Source organism: Vombatus ursinus, unplaced genomic scaffold (genome assembly GCF_900497805.2).
Source record: "Vombatus ursinus unplaced genomic scaffold, bare-nosed wombat genome assembly UNPS02014863.1, whole genome shotgun sequence".
In the NCBI taxonomy this organism is placed as follows: domain Eukaryota; kingdom Metazoa; phylum Chordata; class Mammalia; order Diprotodontia; family Vombatidae; genus Vombatus; species Vombatus ursinus.
Window position 1 is genome coordinate 39,616,678 of NW_020954641.1, and position 20,098 is coordinate 39,636,775.

General features: G+C 40.6%; 1 protein-coding gene across 9 annotated transcripts in view; it reads left to right on the top strand.

Annotated features, from left to right (window-relative positions):
* Positions 1 to 400: 400 nt before the first annotated feature.
* Positions 401 to 20,098, top strand: part of FGF1 (fibroblast growth factor 1) — a 157,143-nt gene continuing 137,445 nt past the window's right edge. For 4 of the 9 annotated variants that reach the window (XM_027842018.1, XM_027842017.1, XM_027842012.1 and 1 more), the window contains exons 1-4: positions 401 to 620; positions 1,168 to 1,234; positions 5,753 to 5,884; positions 9,308 to 9,597. The gene's annotated coding sequence lies outside the window, so the exon portion shown is untranslated. The other 5 variants (XM_027842013.1, XM_027842015.1, XM_027842016.1 and 2 more) reach the window with 5 other exon arrangements.

Genomic DNA, 20,098 nt, shown 5'->3' on the forward strand with positions numbered 1-20,098 from the left:
GTCACAACTAGGCAACAGAGAGGACTAGAGTGGAGGCTTTCCAGGCAGGGAACCTGAAATAATGCAGAGAGAAGGGAGGCAGTCCTCATGAGATGCTTGTCTTTTCATCTGGCTGATTTCCAGCCCCCAAATAGCTCTTCTGTCTACTCCAAAAATAAGATCACATGAAGGGGAAAAACAAATACCCAAGTGCTTGTCCTTCAGTGTCCTCAGTGGGCTCCCTGACGTCATCCACACTTTGTCAGGGCCTTACCACTGTGGCCTTTACAATTAGCTCAGCTCCCATCATCCGCTGGACCGGCCCCCCCACCCAGGAACTCCATCAGATATTGGAACTGGGTGTGGTATTACATTCAGCATTCCTCCTGGGGGCTCTGAGTGTTTTTCCTCCTGAGTCCTATTTACAGCTAGAGAGAGAACCTGTGTGAGAGAGGGCAAATGGACCATTCAGTCTCTGACCTCAGGAGGCTGAGAGAGACTCTCTTGATTTAAGGGAAATCCCTCCTCCCAATTGCGAGTGGTGACTCCCTTCCTACTGCAGCTTAGAGGCCCTGCTTCTGGTTGCTCAGTGCCTGATACAGAAGTGGACCCTGAAAGTCCGTCAGAGCCAGAGGAAGGAGGTGAGTGTATGACCCCCTGAGGAGCGAGGATTCTTGGAGCCCAGCCTTTCACCAGTTCCTTTCCCAGCTGAGAGGAATGTAAAGGATTTCAAAAGCCACCCTTTTCCTCTCCCTCCTTGATCCTTGTGCTTGTGACCAGCCAGCCCCTTTTCTCCCATTCTATTAAAATTGTACATAATCCTGGGCAGATGGCATGCGACAGACAGTGAAAGCCCTTGGCCTTTTGATTCTAGCATCCTGGGATTCATCTGCTCTCAGGAGGGCCTGTATCTAAGAGCTATGATTCCTGAAGGGGGAGGTTCTTCCTGCCAATTGAATTACCTTTGCTTATACAGGAGAAGCCATTTCCGAGGAAATCATTAAGCTCAATCCCATTACAGGGGAGATAGTGCCTGCTCTTAAAAAGCCCTGCAGGAAATGAGGAATAAATAAAATGCTGCCATTTGTCTCCTTAGTGTCTGGACAAAAGAGGGTGAATGGATATATGGAACCTCCCCTCCCCCACCTCCCACCTGCATGGCCTGTAAACTATATTTCTTTTTATCAGCTCTAAAGATGTCTTCCTTTGGCTGAGAAAGGAGCAAGAAAGCCCAGCCATTGGGGAGAATTGCTCGGTAAGCTGTGGGAGGGATTTGCAGACATGGCAGAGAAACACATTTCTGCATAGCCATGGTTTCGTATGTGTTTGTGCCTCTTAACATGTGGACTAGCCCAGGCTTCTATGTGGATCCCTTTCTTGTTGTTATGGTTTCAATTTTTTATTTTTAAAAATAATAATAGCTGACATTTACATGGCACTTGAAGGTTTAAAAAGCATTGCACATACATTGGGATTTTCTCTGGAAATAAAGGACTATGTTCAAATCTAACCTTTGAGGCTTACTACCTGTGAGATCTTAGACATGTTCACTTAACCCCTGTGAGTGTCAGGTCCCTTATTTGTAAAATGAGAGGGCTGGACTACATGGCAGCCGAAGTCTTTCCCAGCTCCACATCTTCGATTTTATGATCTCATTTGAACTTCACAACAAACCTATGAGTTAAAGTACTATAGCTCTTAGTCCCATTTAAAGAAGTTAAATAGATTACTTAAGGTCACAAAGCTAGTAAGTGAAAGAGACAGGATTTGAATCCAACTCCCTCTTGATCTTATGTTCAACATTCTTTCACTGTAGCACGTTGCTCTTTTTCTCAAATGGAGGGAAAGTGGTTCTAGCTCTGATGTAGAAAATAGAACAATTCACTTTGGGAGTCCATTAAACCCTCCACTAGCTGGGATTCTATTCAAGGGCTCATTTTATTAGATAACCCCTCAGTTGGTTCCTCTTGAGCAGGACTTCCATTTAAGCCTTGGACAAGTGATTTCCATGTTGACTATTGGTTGTCAAAATCCTAATGGGTACAGGGTACTTGTAGTCCTGTGTCTAACTTTACTTTGTCATCTAGAATTGTCCCAGAACACCTTCCTCTTCCCCCACTTCCCCACTTCACACCATACGAAGGAGAGGTATAATCAGTTTACAGGTCATTATAAGAAATTTTTGAATTTTCATCCCTGAAAATCTCAAAATTATGAAAAACAACCAAAGAGAGGCATCATAGAACAATGAAAGCAGTGTGGCACAGTAGATAGAGAGGCCTGGCCTTCTAGCCAGGAGGACCGTGGTTCAAGTCCTACTATTCACACAGGCTAGTAACCATAGGGGCAAATCACGTAAGCCCTGCATGCCCCAGACTGCTCTCAGAGATTAAAAAGTACAAACAGAAGCCCATTTACTTCTGTGGAGGGAGTTCCCTACACTGATGAAGTCATGGGACGGAACAAAATTTAAAACAAAAAAGTACTGGCAGATCTGCTCAGTCTCTCCCACCCATCCCTCTCATTCCTACCTCCCTGATCATGCTTTTTCTATTCTTCATGTCACCCTCCATTTCCATGTATGCCAAGTGCTCTTCCCAGTCCCTTAGTCCCATCCATGTCTTACCCATAGGACCTAGACTTAATCCCACTATTAAGCCTTCTAAATCTGCTCCAGCCCACAGTGTCCTCTGTCTTTTCTGAACTCCTACTGCCCTAATAGTAAGACCATGTAGCTGGACACTTAGTTGCTTTCTTATAATTTCATGTCTGTTAGTACTTTCTCCCAGGGAGATTATAAGTGTGGGGGCTCATGGTATCTTTGTTCCTCTCAGCATTCTTACCTAACATTGGGGTAGACAGTCAACAAATGCTTTTTGATTTATTGGCAGACATTTGCCCTGAGTGGTTTAGGGAGGTCGGATTAGATGAGTTATTAAAAGTCCTTACCTTTCTAGGTTTCTATGAAGCTTCATTCCCCTTTCCATTCATTATTTACTCATCCAGAGCTCACCACTAATGTTTCCTCTTCCTGATTATACAAAACAAACAGCTCAAATTATGGGTCTTAAAGGAAAAGAAAACTTTGAAATTCCTGAGATGATTTTCCTTAGTCTCATCTGAGAACTGCATTCCCAACAGCCTCCACAAGGTGGTCACTCATCCTTGGTCAGGCAGGAAATATCCTAGAGCTTCTCTGAAGTTGGGTACAACCACTGCCCCAGGAACATCGCCCTATGCAGAAGTAGCAAAATGTGTGCAGAGAGCATCTTCCATGGGAGGATCCCCTACCAATGGAAATCTGTCTGTCTGTCTGTTTGTTTGTTTGCTAATAACTAAGGTGGTCTTTTCTCAAGCATTGCTTAGAGATGGGCCTCAGGCGCCATTGGCCACATACGTCATTCGTGATGGGGCTCTGGGTTTGCTGGCTGTCATCACAGAGGTGTCCACAGTGTCTTTGCCCCTGTTGCCTGAGGTAGGACCAAAGCTGGTAACCCTCCCTCATAGAGTGGTTTGCAGGGTTGGGAAAGTGACCAGATTCTGGTCTTAAAGGTTTACAGAATCATGGGATCTCAGAGCTGAAAGGAAGCTCAGAGGCCATCTAGTCTAACCCCTACCTGAACAAAAATCCCTTCTACAACAACATGTCCAACAAGTGGTCATTCAGCTTCTGCACGAAGATCTTCAGTGAGGTAGGTAGGCCTCCCCAGGTAGGCCATCGTGCTTTTGGACAGCTCTAATTATTAGAATATTTCTCCTTAAGTCAAATCTAACCCTGTCTCTCTGCAACTCCCACTCATTTGGATTAAAGAAGACAAAACCAAAATCTTGAGGTATAGAAGTTAAAGATTTTTAGCAATATTTGCTCATTCTCATCAAAACATCTTTGTTGAGGTATTCCTAAAATTCTCATTTCTACTTCTTGTGCTATGGATAGATATGATGAATGTCAACATCTCCTTGACCAGCTGACCTCTACAGGATATTCCAGCTTTACATCTATGATCCTTTGACCCTGAAGATTTGTGTATTTGTCCAAGTTTACAAGCTACCAGGGAGTCATAGCATTCTGAGCCAATAACAATTTGTCTTGCAGTAGGCAAATAGATAGCTGATAATATTATTTTCACAGCTGTCACATCATCTTAGGGTGGTATACATTATCCTCAGGGACTATCCACCCCTCTTAGTCATGTGGCTGGTTTTTAGAATATCATCATTTTCTCTTCAGTTAATGCTTTATATGAATCTATGTATAAATAACCTATGCAAGGTAGATTCTTTGAGAAGGGACCAAGCACCTGGTTTTTCATTTTGACTAATTCGTCTGTCTGGGATTTGTTTGCCTGTGTGGCTCGTGGGAACTTGAAGATGAAATTAAAGGTCTGTCTAATGTGCATGTAAATGTGTTGCACCAGAATAAGCCCAAATTATTTTATTAAGAAAATGCAGGGTGTCTGGTTTGCATTCCCAGTTAGTTGTTTACATGTCGACAGAAAGGAAAAATTTAAGGCAAGTGTAAAAAAGTCAGTCTCTGGAGTCAAGGACCAGAAGCCAGGTTAAACTTAGGATGCCCAGGACAAAAAGAGAGGACTGAAGAAAGGGAAAAGCAATGGAGTAATGGGAGGATTTGTGGATGAAAGGGAAATGAAAAAGATTTCCCTATTAAGCTCAACGCAACCCAGTGCTTAGCTTTTTCATGATGGTTCAGAGAGAAAGGGATATTTCTATAACTGGTTTTCAGATGCACTGACCACAGAGCAACTCAAAACAGAGCTTTCCTTCCACCTTTCTCAAGATTCTGGCAGAATATCTCCAGAGTCATTTTCTGTAAGAGGAACTCTGGATGCTCCTCAGCCAAGCATTTTCCCAGAATGAGGGAAGAAATGAAGGCTTTTTGTTTTTCCCCCAAATATGTCCTTTTCTCTCCTCCTCTGATTTCCTTAAGGATCATTAGGGGAAAACTCAATTCTTAATCACTGCTGATGTCCTCCAGGTCTGGATGCACTCTGAGGAAATCTGGAGTTTCTGTGGTCCAAATAGCATCTTTGGTATTTTTTAGACCAGATGCTTAAAAAGCAGTTAATTGCAAGCCTTGGTCTACTGAGGTTTCACCATAACACTCTCTTAGGGATACATGCTAGCTTTATGAAAGAGGCCATTTTTGATATTTCTTGAAGTCCTATCTGCTTGTCACAGATGAACCTAGAACAGGGGTGGGGATCCTGCAGCCTCGAGGCCCTCTAGGTGGCCCTCTAGGTCTTCAAGTGCAGCCCTTTGACTGAATCCCCTTAATAAAAGGATTTGTTCTGTAAAACTTGGACTCAGTCGGGGCAGCTAGGTGGTGCAGTGGATAGAGCTCTGGCCTTGGAGTCAGGAAGACCTGAGTTCAAATCTGACCTCAGACACTTGACACTTACTAGCTGTGTGACCCTGGGCAAGTCACTTAATCCCCATTGCCTAGTCAAAAAGCAAACAACAAAACAAAACCCCACCCCAAACTTGGACTTAGTCAAAAGGACCTAGAAGGCACACACAGGTTTCCCACCTCTGATCCTAGAATGAATCAAATTCTTCTCTATAGTGAATACTATAGAGTGAGATGTCAGAGGATCATTTTCATCCTGATTTTGGTTACTTAATGGATTCATGCATCACTCAGGAGGGCACTTCTTTCATTATCCGTCATTTAAAAAATAAATACATGGATCTGACTGAAACAAAAATGGAGTGTAATGAACATCAAAGTGAAACCATTTTTTTTTTTTCTCAGTGACTCACTGATCATCCTATACTTAATATTTTGATGAACCACATAATATATCACAAAAGAGTGCTGAACTTTGGAGTTACCAGATCGGAGTTTGATCACCACCTGTGTTGCTGACGACCTAGGTGACCTTGGGTAAATCACTTACTTCTTTGACTTCACTTTTCTCATTTGTAAAATGAGTGGGTTGGACTTCCAAGGTCCCTTTCAGCTGTAAATCTATAATTTTATCAGCTGGGCACTCACTGCAGTTTGAAGCCAGTTCATAAACTAACACTTGTGAATACCGATCATATGAACAGGAATCCTATCTCCTTCATATTGGCTTGACCAATGTCTACGTTTCTGTATTGGGTTCTAGCTAATATAACCACATACCTTTATGATTTCGTTGATACAGGAAGCACCCGGATGGGCACACTCCCTGTGCCAAAGCAGGTCAGCACCTTCTCTATAACTTATAGCGTATTAGTTGCTTGAGGTGCTGAGAAGGGAAGGGAAGTGACAGCCTGTAGGGATCAAAGGCAGGACCTGGACACAGGTCTTCCTGGATCCAAGACTGAATTTCTTTCTCCTATGCCATGCTGCCTTTTGTGGCACATTAAACATAAAAAAAATAACAAAAACGATGTAGTAAACTCTATTATCAGGCAGCTAGGTGGCACAATGGATGGAGGGCCAGGCCTGGAGTCAGGAAGACTTCCTGAGTTCAAATCTGGCCTCAGACACTTCCTAGCTGTGTGACCCAGGGAAAATCATTTAATCTCTGTTTGCCTCAGTTTCCTCAACTGTAAAATATGGATAATAATAGCATCTACCTCCCAGAGTTGTGAGGATCAAATGAGATAATATTTGTCAAGCTCTTAGCACAGTGCCAGGGCACCTAGCAGGCACTTAATAAATGCTTGTTCCTTTTCCCTCCTTTTACTCCCTTACTATTAATTGCAAAGCCTTACTGAATTCATAGTAGCATTCTGTCTTTATGTCTTTTTTTCAACTGCTAGGTGGTGAAATGAATAGAGTGCCAGGTCTGGAATCAGGAAAACTCACCTTTCTGAGTTTGAATCTGGCCTCAGATACTTACTGACTATGTGACCTTGGGGAAGTCACTTCACCCTGTTTGCCTCAGTTCCCTCATCTGTAAAATGAGCTAGAGAAGGAAATGGCAAATCGCTCCAGTATCTTTGCCAAGAAAACCCAAATGGGGGCATGAAGAGTTGGACACAACTGAAACAATTGAACGACAAAATTCTTATCCAGGATGGTCAGGCAACGTTATCATGGTTAAAAAACAAAAGCTGGGAAATAAGAAAATAGGAGTTTCTATTCTGACTCTATATTACACGATAGCTATGTGACCCTGGGCAAGTTTCTTCACTTGCCTGGGCCTCAGCTTTCCTTAGTGGTAAAAAGGAGTTTTTACCTTTCCTTAGCAATAAAAAGGGTTGGATTATTTCTAAGGTATCTTTGAACTCAAGTATTTTATTATTTTATTAAATATTATTAGAGTTCCTACCTCATATGGGATACTAAAAATCAGAGCACAAGAAAATTAAACAAAAACAATGCCATCTCTCTGAGATGAATCAGATGGGCATACATCGCCTAGGGTAATTATTATCCATTATCATCCGGTTCAACCCACTCATTTTCCAAATGATCTTGTGATGTGTAAAAGTGGCTACTGAACGAGAGTTCCATTTGATAAAACCTGGCTCCATTATGATGGAATGCCTTTTCAGGTGAAGCTGATGCTACTTACTTAGCCTAGAATTTTTGAGCCTCCCAGTGCTAATAAAAGAGACTCTGAGCCTTCTTAGATTCAGAAAGGTAGTTTCTCTCTGCATCCATGAGGAATTCTGATTTTCCTTCATACAGGATAATAAGTTTCTCCCAAAAGCCACTCTGGTCCTGACAGCTGCCCACATGAGTCAGGGGTGGGATGGGAATGTTTTCTAGTTCTGACAGGTCAGTCTATAACTTAAATGAATCAGAAACCAAGGTAGCTGGCTGGGAGAGCACATGCAGTCCTATAATTGGATACATTAAGCCCCTACTATGTACGAAATCACTATGCCTGTGAGGCAATGGACAAAGAAAGACCAAAATATAAAATAATCCCTGCCCTCAAGGAATTTACATTCTCCTGGGGGATACAACATGCTCCCTAGTAAGGAAATGCTAAGTCTTATCCAAAGGGGAAAGAGAATGCTATTGATTGGAGGAAAATGATAGCTCTTTAAAAGGCCTCCTGTAGGAAGAGCTGGTATTTAAGCTTCACTTTGAAGAAAGCTAAGGATTCTTCAAGTCAGAGGGGAGGAAAGAGTGTGTTCCAGACATGGGAGAATCACTTATTCGAAGGCATAGGAATGGAAGATGGTGTGTTGTATGCAGAGAATAACTAACAGGCCAAAACAAATAAAAGATACACACAGCAGGCCTTAGATTTCTCTGAGGAGGAGAGAACCTCCCTAATTACAGAAGACTGCTAACCACATTTCCATTTAGCCTTTCCAAGACTACCTCCTCAACCAGTGTCTTTCATCATGGTCTCTCCTCTCACCTTCCTGTCAATGGTTTATTCTGGTACAGACAGCCTCCCACACATGGCCTTCTATTCAGGTGGACTCTAGCAAGGCGAATACTGCCTTGTAGGCGCTCAATGGAGAGGCTTTTTTCTGACATGCTCTCCATTGGCCAAACCTAGGTTATCTGTGATAATTTACTTGTCCATTCAGGTAAGGGATGATTGAAATGTGCTCTCAGACCTGACCCCATCTCTTCCTGACCCTGATCTGGGGAGTTGCTATTTGCTTAATATTACCCCCATTCCCTCGAGGTTTAGTAACAAAAGTAGACAAACAGACAGACAGACAGACGGATGGATACCTACACACACATGCACTCTGACCAGATGATAGATCTGAAAGGGAAAAGAGAACAGCTAGTTCTCTTTCATCCTGTGATTTGCCGATTTCAGAGAAGCTTTTCTGAGCTATGACCTGCTGTTTCCTTGGTGACCAAAGCCTCAAAATAAACAGGAGGCTGTTCAGCTGAGGCCAGTGGTCCATTCAGCTGGGCCATCTGCCCTAAGACAAACCACGTTACAAAAAAACAAAAAACAAAAACCCTTGTGGGAGCAGGCACCACTGGTGCCTGGTGACTGCCTGTCCCTCAGTCCCCTTGGCCCATTGCTTCACTTCGTTGGTTTCGAAGTCTGTCAGATGAAAGTCTAGAATTATTTCACATCTCTGTTCTCAGTCAAGTTTTCTTAAATGTAGTGGGGTATGTGTGTGTGTGTGTGTGTGTGTGTGTGTGTGTAGTGTGCATGAGAAAGAATTGTCTGGAATTGCTCATTGTGTATATGTGTGGGAAGGGTTGTCTAGGGGGGGAATTGCTCTGAGTGTGTGTGTGTGTGTGTGTGTGTGTGTGTGTGTGTGCATGGGGGAAGGGTTGTCTGGGGGGAATTGTTTGCCCAGTGATAAACAAGAGCCAGAGAGAGCTAGAGACCCAGGGAGTTCAGCTGAATCCTCACCCTGCCTCTCTTTTCCCACACAGAGTTCTGGGACCAGTAGCTTGCTCTGTGGCAGTGGCTGGAGGAATTCCAGCAACCTGATGTGCATGCCATAGCTCGCCACCTTTCCCCACAAGGAGCTGCAATAACTCAGAGGTTTCTGAAGCCAGGAAAGGGCTTCTGAGGAGGCAGACGCCTGAAGCAGCGTAAATAGCAGCAGCAGCAGCAGCAGCAGCACTCGACCCCAGGCGAAAAGGAAAACAGCAACTGAGTGAACCTGCCTTCCCCACTGATTGGAGCAACAGAGGGACAGCTCCAGTTCCTGCTCCCGCAGGTAAGGTTCCGGTTATCTTGGGCAGCAGGCGGAAAAAAAGTTTTATCTGCGTCTTGAGCTTGGTGTCTGTGTGCCTGTGTCGGTGAGTGCTATCTGGAAGATTGAGGGGGAGGGAGAAAGGAAGGGAATGAATGAAGAGGAAAGTCACTGCTATTAAAGTTGTAAGCAGACACCACTGGCTGTCAGTGTTCAAGGCAGCTAATGTTTAGAAACTTATGGACAGCTGGGTAGTAAGCAAGACGCGGCTTGGTCTAGGTTTAAGGAAAAAAAAATGTTAATTCACTGTTCTCTGGGCAGAAGTGGTTAAAAGAACCTTTCTTTTAGGGACTGTGGGAACAGCAATATGATATTGTCATTGCATTGTCACCATCACCCCATCCCCAGCTCTGAGTCACTGATGATTAATTAGTGGTGCAGGAATCTTCTCATTTGCTTAATTTTCCCATTTGGTTTATCTTTGTCATTCTTCCTCAGCAGGAGAAGGTTGTGGTCATTGGTGAGTTTGGCCAGCACTATCTTACCATGCATGTCTCACTATTTCGGATAGCTTTGAAATTCGGCCATCCCCCAAAGCCATCCCTCATTGTGGATGGCTTGGACTTACATGTTGCTTATGCTAGCGGAGGGCTGGAATGTGGTGCGTGGGTACTTGCATGACTGCTCAAAGTTCAGACGGGTGGCATCTTGGCAGCTCCATAGGTATTTTTACTGTGTACCTTTAACTGAGTTTCCATTAGAGAAAGTAATGGGTTAACCATATTTTTCATGCTCTTCTCTGTCTCATCTCTCCTTTTTTGAAAAGTTCTTAAATTTTTTTTATTAATGTCTGTTTTTTACATCATAATTTTTTTCCCTATAAATTTTTCCCTATGCCATCCTCCACATTAAACCTTCTTTTGTAACAACAGCAACAAAAAAATAGTCCAGCAAAATTTGCCAATACAACTGCATCCATATCTGCCAGATTTGGTATCCATAGTCATCTGATCTCTGGATTTAATATTGGTCATTGCATTTATTTTGAATTCAGTTGCCTTTTTGTTTTGGTTTTATTTACATCATTGTTGCCATTGTGTATTCTTTTTTTCCCTGGTTCTTACTTTACTCTGTATCAGTTCATACAGGTCTTCCTGTGTTTCTTTGATTTCCTCATATTTGTCATTTCTTACAGTGCAATAGTATTCCATTACATCCACAATCTGCAATGTATTTATCCCTTCCCCAATTAATGGATACTCACTTTGTTTCTACCATTTCTTTTTTGCTGCTACAAAAAGTGATTCTATGGATATTTGGTATATATAATATACTTTGCTTCTTTTCCCAATAAATGTCTCATGTGGGAGCTCTTGGTCAGCTTGGAAAATAGACCAATGGGACAAGAAGAGAAATGAATTTGGGGAAGGGATGGGGATGAATGTACTTAGGAGTCATCTTAGGAATTATGACAACAGACATTCTTTGGGGTTCCAGGGCTGGAAAAAACTAATTTACTTACTGATTTTTGCCAAGAATGGAGATGAGGCAGGTTTTAACTTCCCTGAGGCAATGGGATAATTGCCCAAATAGACTGTAAGGTAAGCTGAGCTTTCTGTACTATGCTAAAATGAGGATCAGGAGTGACTTAAGATTCCTGGAAACCACCTCAGGGCTTAGCATAATGTGTACCAGCATGGCTGATGTTGTTAGCTGATAAATAAGGTCCCACCATGTAATAAGGACCTTCCGAAATAGCAAATAATCATAGGAATTTATCAACTGATTAAAGATTAGCTAGGGTAGGAAACTAGGACATGTTACTTACATTACTATCTTTGATAATGAAAAAGGGAAATTTTCTCTGTGGAATTCACATGGTGCTTCATCCTAGTACTCAAAGGAGCTTAATACTATAATACTATACTGTACTTAATACTATGATAGTAGTGTTTTTTATCATCATCATCATCATCATCATCATTTGGTCTGGACCTGAGAATTTCTTTTTTTTTTTTTTTTTGTGGAGAACTTCCTTCACTGATATAGATCAACAATTCATCTGTAACTTATAATCAGGGAGTTGCTTGGGGCATTGAGGGCTTAAGTGACTCTCCCAGGTCACACACCTTGAATCTACTTCTTGATTCTAAGACTGGGTCTTTACCTTCTTCACCAGGCCACGTCTCATATAAAGTGGCTTTATATAAGTAGCCAATTAAACCAGTTAGAGCCCAATGCTGGTGCAGCCAAAGTTGAAGATTTTTTTCACTCTCTAATAGACTCTGCCCTATTTCTTAGCTCTGCACCGTTGCCCCTGCAGCTCCCCATCTGTGGAATGGCCACCATTCTGTCTTCAAATGACAATTCCTATCCATTCTGCAAAACTGAGGCAAATACTACCTCCTTCAGAGAGCATTCACCAATGCCTTTATTCAGCAATGACCTTGCTTCTTAGACCACACATAACATGTTGCTTGGACTCTCTAATGCATATATCATATTATATAATGTATTACAGTGTTCTGTTTCTCTCTCTCTCTCTCTCTCTCTCTCTCTCTCTCTCTCTGTCTCCTTCCCCCTTCCTCCATGAAGCTGTAATCTCCATGAGGGTCAAGACTATGTTTTAATTCATTTGCAACTTCCCCTAGAGCCTAGCAGTGTGTTGCACATAGTAGGCACTTAACAAATGTCTTCTCCACAGACTCCATATAGGTCACTTAGCTCTTATCCCAATATAGATTACATACTTAATCCAATTCAACAGCAATTTTTTAAGCACTTGCTGTCTTTGAGGCATTCTTCAGGGAGTTGGGGTTACACCATAGTCCTTACCCTTAAGATTATAATCTAGTGAGAGGGGGTTATATGCCACGTATGCAAATGAATATGATACAAGTTGGAATATGAGGAGAAAAGAAGAAATCCAGATCCTTCATTTGGGAACTCGGGGAGGCTTACTGTTGGACATAACCTTCAACAGGTAGAATTGAAAAGCAAGTGTGCTTCAGGCATGGGAGACAGTCTATGAGCAAACATGGAGATAGGTGAGGGGAGAATGAGTTTGGCAAAGAGCTAGTGGTCCAGTCTGTCTGAACTATAGAGGGTGGGAGGAGAAGAATGTGAAATACTACTGGAAATGGAGGCTAGAGACACATTGTGGAGGGCCCTAAATGTCAGGTTTGTACTTTCTCTTATAGGGAATAGGGAAGCAACCAGGACTGGTGTTTGAGTAGGGACATAAACCTTCAGCCATGCTCTAGAAAATTCTTTTTTTCAACTTTGGATAAGCCATTCGGTTTGGAGAAGAGAAAGGTAGGAGGCAAATGCCCAGGTGATGTAGTGTGGACAAACCAGTGTAAATCAATTAGAAAATCATTAAGTGTTTATTAAGTTCTTACTATACTAGGCACTGCTAAGTGTGGAAGATAAAAAGAAAAAAGCAAATGGTCTAGCTCTCAATGAGCTTGCATTCTAATAGGAGAGACAATATATACATATGAATACATCTAAGATGAATGCAGAGTGGAAGGAAGGTAGCCTCAGAGGGGAAGTCCCTAGCAACTGGGAGGACAGGTAAAGACCTCCTAAATCTATCTCAAATATAGGGAAAAAAAGGTTGTAAGCACATGCATTACTGGAGGTGAGGCCAATGCCACCTTTAGGAACCCTTCCTTGACACCCTACCTCTAAGTCAGTAATGACTTTTCCCTTTGTAATTTATATAATGCATTGTTTTTAACCTTTCTTATGCACTTATTAGTATTATTTTATATTATAGTTCAAATGAGATAACATGCAAAGCATTGTGAAAATACATGGTAGTTGTAATTATCTATGTATATGTCTTTTCAACAATAGATTGAATGCTCTAGGAGAGCATATATCTTATCTAAACTTAGTATCACTCCCAGTCACACACATATACACAGGTACATCCAGGCAAACCCATTTATATTTGTAGGAAAATTTGTCGTTGTTATCCAGTTATGTTCCATTCTTCATGACCCCATTTGGGATTTTCTTGGCAAAGATACTGGAGTAGTTTGCTATTTTTTTCTCCAACTCATTTTATAGATGAGGAAACTGAGGCAAACAAGGTGAAGTGATTTGCCCAGGGTCATGCAGCTAGTAAATATCTGAGGCCAGATTTAAGCTTGGGAAGATGAGTCTTCCTGATTCCAGGCCTGATGCTCTATTCACCGTGCTACCTAGCTGCCCCCAAGTAAAATTTAGCTGTCTATTAAAGATTTAACTTTAGTTAAGTTTTAGTTTTTTTAGTTTGATGAATAAAAATAACATCCTTAGTGATTGTGCAGTCAATGAATGTTTTCCTTAAAAAAATTAAAAATAAAATTCCCTGGGTGCACACGCCTAAGCTTCTGGCATTTAACACAGATGATTAAATGAATGACACATTGTTATAATGCAGTTACCCAGAGGTAATCTGGATTACCTCTCATCAGTCTGGCACCTTTGAGAAGGACTTCTTTTCAGAGGGTAGGACAAATTGAAGTCACTTGTGCAGACCACACCCCATGGCAACCCAGATTTTCCCCAGCTCTCTTGGAGGAGGAGCAGACCCGACCAATCACCAGGTACATTTTCAGGCTCACATGCCATCAATGCCTGTGTCCCTGGACTAATGCCAGGCTGCATAAGCCTCCTAGAGAGAATGGTACTTGAGAAATTTGGCCCTTGAGTAAGAAAGGAAATTCCATTGTCTAATAAAAAACGGAGCCTTAGTTAACTAACCAACAATTTGCTGAGGGCAACTGTCTTTACTGAGTCATGTACACTCATGGAGAGTAAGAATTTGGCACACAGTAAGTACTTAATTAATACTTATTAAATGTTGAATGATTGTAATGGATAGCATGCTAGACATAGATTGGGGTTCAAATCCTGCCTGAGAAACTAGCTTTTTGACTGTGGGAAAGCCAGAGAGCCTCAGTTTCCTCATCTGTAAAAGAGGTAATAATAAAAGGTTGCACCAACAGTTTGGAGGGGTTATGATAAGAATACTCTGAAAACCTTAAAGGGCACAAATGTGTGCCCTCCTGTAAAAATATGAATTATTATTATTATTATCAGGCCTAAAGTCTCTTTTTTTCTTTATCTGTAGAAAGTCACATATAGGATTCATTTTTTCTTCCAAGCAATTTCAATACTATCTGCATTGCACAGCAAAAGGGATCAGCATTTTCCCTTTCATTATCGATGGTGATTCATTAAATGCAAATGTTTATTATTGATGTTATAATACCCGCAGTGGGATGACAAGGTGGTATCTCTGTGAAGGATGAGTCAGCATCTCTGCCTGGGTATGAGCCAGCCTGGCATGGGGAAAAGGCTCCAAAAGTCAGCCTTGCTTTGGAATGCAGTGTTTAAGAGGAACTAGCCCACTATTAGGGATGATGTTTATCTGTTAGAAAATAGAGTGGATTTCCTCGGAGACTCTAGGCTTCAGACACAGGCCTCTTCCATGCTGTCTTTATGTTATTTGCTAAGAATTTCAGCTTAAATATCAGCCTCTGTAGGTAATACATTTAGACTATTGAATTAGGGTTCAATTTGGATGGACAGACTGCAGGGAGACCTTTTTTTTTTTTTTCCCACCCTGCCCTTATTTATTGTTACTAGGTCAGTGTTCAAACCAAGCCACAAATAAAGTACTAAATTTTCCAAGTGAAGTAGGATTATAGGATTTAAAGCTGTGTGGTACCTCTTGTTGTTGGGTTGTTTCCAGTCATGTCTAATTCTTCTTGACCCCACTTGGGGTCTTCTTGGCAAAAATCTTGGAATGGTTTGCCATTTTCTTCTCACACTCATTTTATAGATGAGGAAACAAAGGTAAACAGGTGACTTGCTTAGGTTCACATAGCTAGGAAGTGTCTGAGGCCAGATTTGAACTCAGGAAAATGAGTCTTCCTGACTTCAGGCTCGGCACCCTATCCACTGTGCCACCCAGCTGCCCAGGTGATTCTTTAGGGGTTATTTAATTCAACATTCTCATTTTACAAATAAGGAAATTGAGCTTCAGAGAGGTTAGGAGGAGCTAGATGGTACAGTTAGGTGGTACAATGGATAAAGTGCTGGGCCTGGAGTTAGTAAGACTTGAGTTCAAATCTGGCCTCAGACACTTACTAGCTGTGTGACCCTGGCCAAGTCACTTAACCTTGTTTGGCTCAATTCCTCATCTGTCAAGTGAGCTGGAGAAGGAAAAGGCAAACCACTTCAGTACCTTGAAAACCCCACGTGGGATCACGAAGAGTCAGATATGACTGAAATGACTCAACAACAGCAGATGGTACAGTGGAGAGAGTGCTAGACATGGGAGTCAGTCAGGAAGATCTGAATTCAAATCCTGCCTCAGATGCTTACCAGCTGTGTGATTCTGGGCAAGTAATTTAACATCTCTTCGCCTCAGTTTCTTCATCAAAAAATGTAGATAATAATAGCATCTACTTCATAGGGTTGTTGTAAGGAATAAGTGAAATCATGTATGTAAAGTGCTTTGCAAACCCTAAAAAGGGCTATATAAATGCTATCTATTTATTAAATGACTTGTCTAAGGTCACATAGGAAGGAAGCAGAAGGGCTGAAGCTTTATTTTTTAAAGTTTTATTGTTGCCTGTTTTAAAACATCATAGTCATACTTCCCCTTCCTCCCCTCCCATCTGACCATTCTAGAACTCTTCTTCGTCACAAAGAAAAATATTTAAGCAAAACCAACTGATAACAACAATCGTATGTGTCAGTATATGCAACATTCCAAATCCGTAGTCCCCTTTCCCTCCCCAACCCCACTTATTTCATACTGAGCATAGGGAAGTGTGTTTCATCAACTGGCCTCTGCAGCCAATATTGGTCATTGCCTTTAATCTACATTTAGATGCTTTTAAGCATCATTTTCAGTTGAGTTATTGCAGTAATTGTCTATATTTTATTTCCCCTGGTTCTGTTTATTTTGCTCTGCATTAGTTTATACAAGTCTTCCCACGTTCCTTTGAGTTTTTCATGTTTGTTATGGCACAATAATATTCTGTTATAGTCACATAAAATAACTTGCTCAGCCATTCAAATGTGATCAAGTGAGATAATATTTGTAAAGCTCATAACACAGTGCTTGGCACATGGTTGGTTGTTATCCTTTGTTCTTGAAAAGGACCAAAATGACATCACTATGCTAGAGTCAAGTTACAGTACATCCGACTACGGCTGATTAGACCAATACAAGCTTGGAATGTTCTACCACAGGTCAGGCACAAATAATCTACGTGAACATTTGGGGTGGATTCTCTAAATTTGCACATCTCGCATTTCTTTTGAGCTACTTCAATTCTACTTTGCTCATGGAGCATAGCACCTTCTCTGATGAGGGCATGCCAAGATAGGTAGTCCAGTGCCAGTGTCCCCCATGTCACACAATCAATTCCAAAGTTCTTAAGAGAGACCTTGAGAGTGTCCTGTATTGCTTCTTCTGACCACCATGTGAACACTTGCCCTGTGTGAGTTCTCCATAAAATAGTCTTTTGGGCAAGTGTACATTTGGCATTTGAACAATGTGGCTAGCCCATCGGAGTTGCCCTCTCTGCATTAGAGTTTGAAGTAGAGTTGTGCCACCTTGGCACATAGTAGGTGCTTAATAAATGCTTCTTCCCTTCCCTTCCTCTTCCCATTGCCCTAATTGGTGAGTTCCCATTTTGTTTCTAGATTTTTACTACTACATCACTATAAATTATTATCATTATATTATATTATGATATAATATGATATAATAATATACTCTATATTATATTACTATAGTATTACTATAAATGTTTTAGTACACACTTTCTTTGTCTCTTTGACCTCCTCGGGGCACAGGCCCAGGAACTGGATCACTGGATCATGGGCAATTAGTTCATATGAACAATTTAGTTGCTTGTGAAAAAGAAGTTTTATTAATGCCTTTTGTCTTTATAACGCAATTATCACTGGAGGAAAAAAAAAGCCTTCTTCCCTCTGCTGCTCCCATTTGTATCCTCCCTGGTAATGACGAAAACAATGTAATGCTCACATTTGATACTATGTACAACAATCTGTCCTAGTGGTCACCTGCTCCTCTTCCATGACAAAGGACCTGTGTTGCATTACTTGTTCTTAGTGGACATTGCTGATTTTCAGGTTTGAGTTTAACTTCCTTTTAGTGACCTTTTCATTCACATTGTTGTCCAAATTGTTCTTTGGGTTCTGCATACTTCTCTTGGTTCAGAGCTGGAAAGGACCTCAGAGATCATCTAATTCAGGGGTGGAGAACCTGCAGCCACAAGGCCACATGTGGCCCTCTAGGTCCTCAAATGCAGCCCTTTGACTGAATTCAAACTTTATAGAACAAATCCCCTTAATAAAATGATTTATTCTGTAAAACTTGGGCTCAGTCAAAAAGAACACACCCAACCCAGAAGGCCACGTGTGGCCTCAAGGTCATAGCTTCCCCATCCCAGATTCATCTCCCTCATTTTATAGATGAAGAAAAATGAGGCTCCAAAAATCTCAGTGACTTGCCTAAGGTCACACAGCTAGTAAATGTCAGAACCTGTTCATATAAATCTTCCCATGTTTCACTACATTCCTTATGTTAATAATTTCTTGTGGCATCAGTCATTCTCTAGTTAACACTCACTTTTTTCTTCTCCTCTCCTCTCCTTTCCTCTCCTCTCCTCTTCTTTTCTCTCTTCTCTTCTCCTTTCCCTTCCCTTTTTTCTTTCTTTCTTTCATTTTTTTTTCGCTACCATAAAAAGAATGGCTATGAATATTTTGGTATATATCGGACTTTTCCTTTTTTTTTCCTTGGGATATATGCTTAGTAGAGAAATTTCCATATCATTGGCTGTAGTGGATGTTTTAGTCACTTTTCTTGCTTAATTCCAAATTGATATAAAGAATGGCTAGACTGTTCACAGCTTCACCAACAGTCTATTAGTAAGTCTGTTATACCACAGTCTCTCCATCATTGACTTCCTACTTTTTGTCATCTTTGCTAATTTGCAGCATGTGATGCTTAGGCTCAGTATTATTTTAATTTGCATTTCTCTTACTAATATTGATTATGGAACATGTTTTCAAGTGGTCAGTTTCTGATTTGCAGTTCTTTGAAAACTATTTGTTCATGTTCCCTGACCTTCTATTTACTGGGAATACTTCTTGGTATTCTGCGTTGGTTCTTAAATATCTTGGACATCAGATTCTAACAATGATATTTAATATAATTCCCCCCACTCTACAATTTCCCTTTTTGTTCTAATTTCATTGATTTTATTTATGCAAAAGCCTTTTAGTTTTAGGTAGTTGAATTTGTCTATTTTGTCTTTTATTATTTCCTTTCTCTCTTGTTTTGTTAAGAATTCATCACTCAGTAATAGTTATGCAAGGTACCTATACTTATTTTTATCTAAATTTTTTAAATGATGTGCCCTGTTACATTTAGCTCATATAGTCATTTTGAGCTTATTGCAAGCTTAAAAGATATTAGTCCAATTATCATTTCTGCCAAATAGTTTTCTAGTTTTCCCTGCAATTTTTCTAAAAAAGGGAACCCTTCCTCTGATAATTTATATTTTTGGGTTTATCAACACCAATCTACTGTTTTTGATTGCTTCTGTTTCTTACTTTTCTACTCTGTTCTTCTAATCTAATTTTTTCTAAACCAATATGAAATAGTTTTGAAGACCATTTGAGGCAATTTGAGGTATTTATTTGAATAATACTTTATGTAATGTGGTTTGAAATCTAGTAATACCAGCCGTATTTTGTTCGTATTTTTTCTCACTTCCCTTTGAGACTTTAGAAATTTTGCTCCTCTAAATGAATTTTGTTATTTTTTTTTCTAGTGATATAAAGTATCTTCTTGGTAATGTGAGTGGCCTAGCACTAACTCTATATATTAACTTAGGTAATTTCAGTATTTTTGCTATATTGTCATGTTCCAACCCTGAGCAGTAACTATTTCTATGATTATTTGTTTTCCATTATTTTTATAATCTCTGTAGCTGTATCTATATCACATGAGTATCTTCGTAGATTAGTTCCCAGGTATTTAATGCATTGTTTTCTCTTATCATTTCTTCCCTTTTTAAAAAGTACTAAATAAAAATAGAAGGGCCCTTCCATGCCTATGCTTTTTAGTGTTTTTAACAAATGAGTGTTGTATTTTTTTTGTCTAAAGCTTTTCCTCCAACTATTGAAATGATGTTTTTGGTTTTTTTTTTTTTGTTATTTGTAGTTTATATGATAATGTTAATTTTTTGCTTAAGTTGAACCATTCTTATATCCCTGGCTTAAAATCAATAGTAAATTATTTTTCTTCCTGTGCAGTCTCCTAGCAAGGATCATGGGGTCATAGATTTACAGCTGGAAGGGACCTTAGAAGTCATTGAGTTCAACCCCCTCACTTTACAGATGAGGAAAAAAGGATTACATCTGCAATGTTTACGTTAGTATTCAGTAATGAAATTGGTCTGTAGTTCTCTTTCTTTGCTCT